Here is a 10,887-nt window from a genome sequence, read left to right as displayed (position 1 = left end):
CGTAGCTCTTTTCAAGGTTTCTCGAAACTGAGAAGATGATGGTACGCCATTTAAGATAAGTGATCATATAATCCTCTGTTCTAGATATCAGTCGGACAAAATACATGGAACAATGTCTTACTTATTGTCCAACAATTTGTTTCCCGATTTCTGATTTGTTTGACAAAGAACTTCATTGAACACATCAATTTAGTTCTGACCGGGCCCGGTACATAGGTCAAAACAAAATCATCGAGGGGCCCAGATATCAGCTTCTAATCCAAGAAGGAACAGATAAACTTCGACTCATATGTTTGTTCTACTACTCATTGAATTACACACAAGAGCACGATTTTATAACATCGAGTTACCAATGCGTTTTTCGTACAATCAATGCATAACCAACTTGTAAGTAACAAATCATATCTCTAGGTTTAAAGACTTATATGATATTACCGTCTCACGATCACTCGAGATAGAATTCCATGAAGTGATTCCAGTGAGCGTGGGTTGAGTCCAATGCTCAGAACTTATGAGCACTCATGATCGTTGTAGCCTTGTCCCAGACCTCTACAACCAAACATGACAGTCTTGATTCATACCTACTTCCGACATATGACCAACTGTGGAGGTTTGAATAATATGTTATACCAAACAAAATTATTCTGGAAGTCAAAACATGCAAAAGAAATATAGTAAACGATCGACAAGAGATAGCAACACTTTACTCATAAATAAAACACTTTTATTCTCATCAAATGTCAATTACACTTTACAAATTTCGAGATTATCTAACTACTAAATCTAATATCATCCTTCAGCCCTATGCTCCGAGCATGCTGGAGATGCTTAACCCGAGTTAGTCCCTTCGTGAGGGGATCTGCCGGATTCTCATCTGATGATACCCTCTTTGCCACGAGGAGTCCTTCTTCGATCCGATGTCTGATAAAATGGTATTTTCTGTCGATGTGTCTGGATCTCCCGTGATCCCTTGGTTCCTTGGCTAAGGCAACTGCACTTTCACTATCACAGAAAATTTCCATTGGCTCTTTAATAGTTGGTACAACTCCAAGGTCTCCAATGAAGTTCCTCAGCCATAAAGCCTCCTTTGCCGCCTCGCTAGCTGCAATATACTCTGATTCACAAGTAGAATCTGCCACTGTCTCTTGCTTGGAACTCTTCCAAGAAATTGCTCCTCCATTTAGGGTAAAGACCCAGCCCGACTGAGAGCGGAAGTTATCCCTATCAGTCTGGAAGCTAGCATCACTATACCCTACAACTCTCAAGTCATCACTCCCACCGAGGGTAAGGACCCAGTCCTTAGTCCTTCGTAGGTACTTGAGAATATTCTTTACTGCAGTCCAGTGTGCCTTGCCAGGGTTCCCCTGAAACCTGCTAACCATGCTCAAGGCAAAGGCTACATCAGGTCGAGTACACGTCATAGCATACATGATCGAACCTACAGCCGAAGCATAAGGTACTCGACTCATTTCTGCTATCTCAGCCTCAGTGCTAGGGCTTTGTGTCTTACTCAACTTGGCGCTACTCTGGATGGGCAACTCTCCTTTCTTGGAGTCTTGCATTCTAAATCTCTTCAGAACCTTATCCAAGTAGGTACTTTGACTAAGTCCAATTAGTCTTTTACTCCGATCTCTCAAGATCGTTATCCCCAAAATATAGGCAACTTCACCAAGGTCCTTCATAGCGAAACACTTTCCAAGCCAGGACTTTACTTCCTGCAGGGTTGGAATGTCATTTCCTATGAGTAGTATGTCATCCACATACAATACCAAAAAGCTAACTATACTCCCATTAGCCTTGACATATACACAAGATTCATCTTCACTCCTAGAAAAGCCAAATTCCTTGACCTTTTCATCAAAGCAAAGATTCCATCTGCGAGGTGCTTGCTTTAATCCATAAATGGATTTCTCAAGCTTACACACTCTATTAGGGTACTCGTTACTGACAAAACCCTCTGGCTGACTCATGTAAACATCTTCAGCCAACTTCCCATTAAGGAAAGTGGTTTTGACATCCATTTGCCAAATTTCATAGTCATGAAATGCGGCTATGGCTAACAGAACCCGAATAGACTTAATCTTGGCTACCGGAGAAAAGGTCTCATCATAGTCCACTCCAGGAATTTGAGAGAAGCCCTTTGCAACCAGTCTAGCCTTATAAGTGTGTACTTTACCATCCATGTCGGTCTTCTTTTTGAAGACCCATTTGCACCCTACAATCTTTCGACCTGGTACATTCTCAACCAAGTTCCAAACTTGATTGTCATACATGGATTGTATCTCGCTATCCATAGCCTCTTTCCATTTGGCAGACTAGGGGCCCGCCATGGCTTCCTCGTAGCTGTTAGGTTCATCTTGACTTACTAGTGTCTCATCACTAATAAGTGTCTCACCTTCTGCAGTAATATGGAATCCATAGTAATGCTCAGGTGCACTCCTAACTCTCGTGGAACGCCTCAGAGGTACAGATTCGTCAATTGGCTCAACAGGAGTTTCCTCCTCAAGTTGAGGGCTAGAGTTTGAAGTTCCTTCACCACTTGACTCTTGAATTTCTTCAAGATCAACTTGCCTCCCACTGTCTCCTTGGCTTATAAACTCTCTTTCTCGAAAGACTCCTCTTCTTGCTACAAAGACCACATTGTCACTAGGTCTGTAGAAGAGGTAACCAAAGGATTGTTGTGGGTAGCCGATGAAAATACACCTCTCGCTTCGGGGTTCGAGCTTATCATGAGTCTCGCGTCTCACGAAAGCCTCGCAACCCCAAATCTTGATGTGGTCTAGTTTAGGTACTTTACCAGTCCACATCTCGTGAGGAGTTTTGGCAACTTTCTTTGTAGGGACTAGATTAAGGATATGGGCAGCAGTCTCTAAGGCATACCCCCAGAATGAGATTGGTAGCGAAGTTCGACTCATCATGGAACGAACCATGTCCAACAAGGTTCGATTACGCCTCTCAGCCACACCATTCAACTGCGGTGTCCTGGGAGGTGTCAATTGTGAGACAATCCCACATTCCTTTAGATAGTCGAGGAACTCTGAACTAAGATACTCACCACCTGTAACAGCCCAAAATCTTAAGTATTGTTTAATTGCATTTTGGGGGTGTTTTAAAGGGGAGACTCGGCGAGTTGGAGCCAGACTCGCCGAGTAGGGTCGCAGTTGTGGTCGCGGGTTCGCGGCTGGACTCGACGAGTCCAGGTATGGACTCGGCGAGTCGACGCTGTTCAGCGGAAAACCCTAGCCGTTCAGTTTGGGACGTATATAAGGGATCTTATGCCGTCATTGCTCGTCTTTTGGCCGATTGAAGAGAACCCTAAACGACTGAGGCGTCTAGAGCAAGATTGAAGGCCATGGGTGACCTTGAAGGAATTGTTGTGCAAGGAGGAGAAGGGTTTTAGTTAAAGGAACTGCAGGGAGTTCGAGTTCTGAAGTTTGGGGACATGGAAGGTACATCATTCAGGTAATAACTCGAATTACATTCTCCTGTGATTGATGTATATATAGATTTAGGGTTTATGGAACCCATTTGGAGTCTAGATGGTTTGTTGTGTTGTTATTCAACGTTTATAACCTTGCATTAGGACCCTTAGAGGTCCAGAAGGATCCATGTTTGTATATTCGGGAAAATATGTACCTCGGGAAGCAGTTCGATCGACTGCATGGAGTGGACTCGCCGAGTCGGATGATCGGACTCGGCGAGTAGCTTGAAGATTCACTGGGACTCGCCGAGTTTGTTCTTCAGACTCGGTGAGTGGAGTCGGGGTGGCCCCGCGATTCTTCCAGGAGTAACTCGTCGAGTTAAAGGGGATACTCGACGAGTAGAAGGGGAATTTTAGAGGATTAAAGAACGACCAGACTCGCCGAGTCGCCGAGTCCAGTCGAGCTGACAATGGACTGTTGACCAGAGATGACCGGTGTGATTTCTTAGGGTCAGTTAACGTGGAAGATAGAAGTGTTAATAAGAGATATATGATGTTACAGGGAGCTTGTAGCTCGGAGGATCAAGTGCAAGGGACTTCAGGAGTTGCTATCTCCCAGCGTCCATGAGGTGAGTCTTCTCACTATACTTTACCCGGAAGAGTTTGATTGTATGACCGGAAGGTCGAACATGTTATGCGTTATGTATTCATACTGTAAATGGAAGTTAGTAGTTACGCATGATATGCATGTTATATGGGCCGGAAGGCAAAGTATTATGTGACAGAAAGGTCAGGTATGATATTTGATATATGTGCTTTATGTGTTAGAATATGTTTCGGGCCGGAAGGCAGGTCGATATATGATATATGTGCTTTATGTGTTAGAGTAGTTGTATTATGTGTTATATATGTCTATGGGCCGGAAGGCAATTATTCTATGGGCCGGAAGGCAATTATCTTATGGGCCGGAAGGCAATTATCTTATGGGCCGGAAGGCAAATATCTATTGGGCCGGAAGGCGATTATCTCATGGGCCGGAAGGCATTGTGCAGTGGACCGGAAGGTCAGGGCCTGGAAAGGCGTACGTGCGTAAGGTGTATAATGGGGAACTCACTAAGCTTCATGCTTACGTTGTTTATGTTATGTTGTTTCAGGTTCTTACAGTAACGCAGGATGGCAACGGTTCGATTGTACACACCGAAGAAAGAGTTGTGTTTTGGAGGATCCTGGTTTTCTATTTAACTGAAAATGAAACTACGTTTTGTAATTCTATTATGAACGAGGTTTTAAACAAGTGTATTAATATTAAATTGATTATTTCAAATAAAATTTTTGTCTCGAAAATCATGGTGTTACAATTGGTATCAGAGCCTTGGTTTGAGGGATTCGGACGCGCCTACGGGTGAATCTGGACTCAAACTGAGGAAGTAAGAAAAAGTTTTCAAATAAATAGTTTTCTAAAAGTGAATAAGAGTTCAAAGAGAAAGCAAGAAAGAGCAGTGTGTACAATCAGCCAGAGCCAAACGGTGATTTCCCAAAATACCCTTACTTTTGTGTTATGAAATATCTATTATGCACTTTATGAGATATTATTGTATGCTAGAGACAGGCTAGGAATTTCATATCTTAGGACTAGAGTGGCCTGATTTGTGATGCCTTAGCCTAGGGTTTGTTGTTATATGTGCGTTATGCTTTTGTGTGTATGTGATGAGTGAGGGTATCTAGTTAGAACGCACGAGGGGTAGAGCTACAGAGTACAGTGGTACTTCCGAGGATGAACCGAGAAGGTGGAGCTATCAAGGATAGGGAGTCCTATGTATGCTTCGATGCTCGAATGCTGCTTGCTTCGTGCTTTGTGGAGTTCTCGATGATGGGAGTCAGCTACTAAGTGAGTATGACGATACTCAGGAGGTAGATGGCTGGCATCATTAGGAACTCTTCAGCAGCTGATAGCAAAGAAGTGGGGGGACGGCGGAAGGGACTAGGGAGTAAAACTAGCCAGATGAGTGCGCTGGTAGAGTAGAGGATTTCGCTGGAGAGCGAGCACGCGCGATGGGACTGGTGAAAGAGTAACTCGATCAGCTACTTAGGAACTCTGGGATGGTCCGTGTGGAAAGTATGGGTAGATGTGGCAGGTAGTATGGGCCCGTACTACTGAAAGCAGAGGACCCATACTGGATACAGGGAGCATTTTGAAGGTCCTAAGGAATGGAATGAGGGGTGATGTCATGGTTCGAGTACCATACATCGGAGCAGATTGCGGGGTGATGTTATGGTCCGGGCACCATACATCGGAACAGATTGAAATAGATGTTGTGGTTCGAGTGCCATACGTTGGAGCAGATTGAGGGTGATGCTATGGTTCAGGTACCATACACCGGAGCAAATTGAGAAGGCATGTCATGGGATGAGTACCATGGTTCGTAGTGGATGATGCTGGTGACTATCTTGTTATCCGGTTATGATCGAAGGGGTAGAGATCGGACGCTATGGGTTTTAGGCCTGTGGACCACGATTGAGGATGGAGAGGCGTTCCTTGAGAGGAGGAAAGGTGAGTACCTATCAGAGTATTGTGGTAGGGAGTTAAAGGGTGAGGGAAATTTCGGTCTAAGTCGAGAAATCAGTCGATAGAGGAGAGGTCACCTTCTAGGTGGGTAGTGCCATTTATGTTCGTGTGCAAGACACGAGGGGTCTGGTGTTTCAGTTCTGGGTTTGGGAGTACACCCTGCAGGTAGTTTTCGATAATGACTTCCCACAGAGCATCAGGTAGCGGGTGTGCCGCGAGACAGTGATTTACTGTGAGCAGACAGTCAGTTGGGACTGAGGTAGTCGAGAACCACACCACACCTAATTGAGAATGACAGGTTGTGTTATAGTGGTAGCAGTGAAGAGTTCAGTCGAGTTTTGCAGTGCAGAGAGTTTCGTCTATGTTGAGAGTGAGTTCCTGTCCTTGGGACAAATCCGGCGTTGGATATGGGTTGATGAGTTGAGATGAGAGGAACGATGATTTTGCGGTGCAGTCTACGAGTCAAAGATGTTATCGAGCAGTGCAGGTGCTTAGTATTAGATTGGTATGGGATTTGGAACGATTAGAGGCAGCCGTGATGAGAAGTTCTTGGAGAGTTAACCAGAGGTTCTGAGTATAGAGGGTTGATTGACTTCATAAGAGGAGGGACTATTGGGCGTTGCATAGCACTTTCCTGGAGCAGGTACGATTTCGCTGGTGAAAGATAGTCGTGGGTTGATGGTATGCTAACTAGTGACGGTTCGAACCCTAGTGGGGGAGAACCGGGTGCAGAACGTAGGAAACAAAGAATTGCCAAGAGTAGTTATAAGTGGAGTATAGAGATGCAGTAGGAAATCATGAGACCAGAGGTGTCGATGATCGAGTAAAGGGGTCAGAGTGAGTTAATGCGGGAAGTACTTGAAGAGGAGAACGAACGTATTCATGACAGGTGATTGGTGTTGTTGCAAGAAGATAGAGAATGATTGAGCAGTCAACTTCCGGAGTCAGTATGCGTATCCTTGTTTGGATTTTGAGTGTCGGGAAAAAGGGATTTGGAGAATTATCAGCGCATTTCGTACGTCAACGTTATCTCGCATTCCGATCGAGAAATTAGATGCACCAAGGTTGTAAGGCGGGGAAAATATAGATTTAATTATGGGGTGCAGGAGATCATTGGTGGTGGTAGTATTCCGGGATATTCAGGTATGATATCCTTATTTTAGAGTTATTCGGGAATCCCGAACTGAATCGACATGTGGCATATCAGGTATCTGCGGATTTAGTAGGAGTTTTCGGGTATGGGCATTCAGGGAGATTATTTGAGAGGGTGGATTTTCGCAAGACGGGCGTTCGTTATGTTGATTGCCTCCATAGACTGTGGTGGATGTTCGAGTCGCAGTACTCACTAGTCAGAGGGTGTTGTGATACTGCGTGGAGTTGCAGTACTCACTGGGTGGCAAGAGAATTTTTAGGTTGGAATATTTTCGAGCAGCGTATGAGGGGGAAGAGCTTCGAGTTTGGGTAGCCCTGATATTGAGTCTTTGGAGCTTGGATGTTGAGTCGGGGGTGAGACGGGGGTCTTCGTCTCTGTCGGGAGATGCGGGGAGATACGCAAGGAAGAGGCACAGCAGAAACCAGAGATTAGAGTTGAGACGATCCTCGGTAGGATTGTATTTTCTCTCACGAGGAAAAGAAGATTTTGTGACTTACGTGTCACTGGGTCGGGATAGTGGTCACGGGGAGAAAAGTCAGTGGAATATTTGGATCGCGAAATGGGTGACCGTTGGGGGCTCAGATGTGGAGCCAAAAGTTGATCTGGTACTTAGTCTTGAAGAGGAATATGGGAAAGGAGCTTATCATGATGACATCTGAGGACACTTTAGAGAGGGCGAACGATGCGGACGTTCGAAGACATGTTTCGGGCATGTGTATTAGCTGTCGGAGGAAGCCGCGGTACGTAATTATCATTGGTTGAGTTGTTCCATATTAACAGCCATCATTAGTGCATTAGTATGCCGCCCTTTGAGCTGTTGCATGGAAGGTGATGTCGGAATCTCGTTCGTTGAGGAAAGGTAATGCATGGACCCGAGAGTCCTTGCGAGCAGATCCAGTGCATGTGTGATACAGGGAGTAGTGGCAAGGTTGTTAAGCGGATTTCACTAAGTGAGGGAATGGAAAGGTATGTTGGGGCGAGTGCAGCATGTGTATACGATTGCAAGAGGTGAACTCGTGAGAGTTGCCCTGAGAATTGAGAATAGGTCCCTCAGTTGTTCCGATATGGATAAAGTGGGCTTGGGATCGGGGAACCGGTGATTCAGAGTTTCATAACCCTTACGGGTCGTGTGAGCATTGAGATTTAGAGCAGAGTCGCGTCTTGGGAAATTCTCGGTTGCAGGAAGTGGTGGACAGTACAGCGATCGTGTTTTGGTCGACAGAGCAGATGCAACAGGTTAATCAGAGGTTAAAGATCGTTTAGAGTTGACAGGAAGGTTGTGCAGACAGACGCCGTTATGAGCATGCGTTTCAGGTCGGCGACTTCGTATTCCTGACGGTCTCTCCCTGGGAAGGGGTGTTTCGATCCAGGAAGAGGGGTAAGTAGGGGCCTGGTATGTTGGGGTTTTGCGTGAAGGTGCGAAGGTAGGAAAAGTGGCCTACCGGTTGGAGCTGCCAACGGAATTAGGATGGATCCATGACACTTTTAGGTGTCGTAATTGAAGAGGTGTATAGCAGATGAGTCAGCAGCGGTTCTACTAGAGAACGATTAGGTGGATGCGAGCCTGTGTTACGCCGAGAGGCCAATGGCCATCAGGGATCGGAAGATCAAGTTTCTGAGGAACAAGGAGGTACCTCTGTTATTGATTCAGTGGCAACCTCGGAAGAGATCGGAAGTGTCTAGGGAAGCCGAAACGTGTGGTGCGGGAGCAGCATCCAGAACTATTTTCAGAGTGAGACTTCGAGGGCGAAGTCTAATTCTAGTGGGGGAGAATTGTAACAGCCCAAAATCTTAAGTATTGTTTAATTGCATTTTGGGGGTGTTTTAAAGGGGAGACTCGGCGAGTTGGAGCCAGACTCGCCGAGTAGGGTCGCAGTTGTGGTCGCGGGTTCGCGGCTGGACTCGACGAGTCCAGGTATGGACTCGGCGAGTCGACGCTGTTCAGCGGAAAACCCTAGCTGTTCAGTTTGGGACGTATATAAGGGATCTTATGCCGTCATTGCTCGTCTTTTGGCCGATTGAAGAGAACCCTAAACGACTGAGGCGTCTAGAGCAAGATTGAAGGCCATGGGTGACCTTGAAGGAATTGTTGTGCAAGGAGGAGAAGGGTTTTAGTTAAAAGAACTGCAGGGAGTTCGAGTTCTGAAGTTTGGGGACATGGAAGGTACATCATTCAGGTAATAACTCGAATTACATTCTCCTGTGATTGATGTATATATAGATTTAGGGTTTATGGAACCCATTTGGAGTCTAGATGGTTTGTTGTGTTGTTATTCAACGTTTATAACCTTGCATTAGGACCCTTAGAGGTCCAGAAGGATCCATGTTTGTATATTCGGGAAAATATGTACCTCAGGAAGCAGTTCGATCGACTGCATGGAGTGGACTCGCCGAGTCGGATGATCGGACTCGGCGAGAAGCTTGAAGATTCACTGGGACTCGCCGAGTTTGTTCTTCAGACTCGGCGAGTGGAGTCGGGGTGGCCCCGCGATTCTTCCAGGAGTAACTCGTCGAGTTAAAGGGGATACTCGACAAGTAGAAGGGGAATTTTAGAGGATTAAAGAACGACCAGACTCGCCGAGTCGCCAGGGAACTCGCCGAGTCCAGTCGAGCTGACAATGGACTGTTGACCAGAGATGACCGGTGTGATTTCTTAGGGTCAGTTAACGTGGAAGATAGAAGTGTTAATAAGAGATATATGATGTTACAGGGAGCTTGTAGCTTGGAGGATCAAGTGCAAGGGACTTCAGGAGTTGCTATCTCCCAGCGTCCGCGAGGTGAGTCTTCTCACTATACTTTACCCGGAAGAGTTTGATTGTATGACCAGAAGGTCGAACATGTTATGCGTTATGTATTCATACTGTAAATGGAAGTTAGTAGTTACACATGATATGCATGTTATATGGGCCGGAAGGCAAAGTATTATGTGACAGAAAGGTCAGGTATGATATTTGATATATGTGCTTTATGTGTTAGAATATGTTTCGGGCCGGAAGGCAGGTCGATATATGATATATGTGCTTTATGTGTTAGAGTAGTTGTATTATGTGTTATATATGTGTATGGGCCGGAAGGCAATTATTCTATGGGCCGGAAGGCAATTATCTTATGGGCCGGAAGGCAATTATCTTATGGGCCGGAAGGCAAATATCTATTGGGCCGGAAGGCGATTATCTCATGGGCCGGAAGGCATTGTGCAGTGGACCGGAAGGTCAGGGCCTGGAAAGGCGTACGTGCGTAAGGTGTATAATGGGGAACTCACTAAGCTTCGTGCTTACGTTGTTTATGTTATGTTGTTTCAGGTTCTTACAGTAACGCAGGATGGCAACGGTTCGATTGTACACACCGAAGAAAGAGTTGTGTTTTGGAGGATCCTGGTTTTCTATTTAACTGAAAATGAAACTACGTTTTGTAATTCTATTATGAACGAGGTTTTAAACAAGTGTATTAATATTAAATTGATTATTTCAAATAAAATTTTTGTCTCGAAAATCATGGTGTTACACCACCTCGATCGGATCGAAGCATCTTAATGTTCCTGCCCAATTGATTCTCGACTTCCTGTTTAAATTCCTTAAACTTCTAGAAAGTCTCTGACTTATGCTTGATTAAGTAGACATATCCATATCTACTGTAATCATCAGTAAAAGTCAAATAATAACGATTAGCATCCCTTGTGGCATGTTTGAATGGTCCACACACATCCGTGTGTATAAGGTCTAACAAACCTTCACCCCTTTCACACGA

Source organism: Lactuca saligna, chromosome 9, assembly GCF_052625555.1.
Source record: "Lactuca saligna cultivar CGN05327 chromosome 9, ASM5262555v1, whole genome shotgun sequence".
NCBI lineage: Eukaryota > Viridiplantae > Streptophyta > Magnoliopsida > Asterales > Asteraceae > Lactuca > Lactuca saligna.
The sequence above is the reverse complement of the archived record's forward strand: the minus strand, read 5'-3'. Positions refer to the sequence as shown.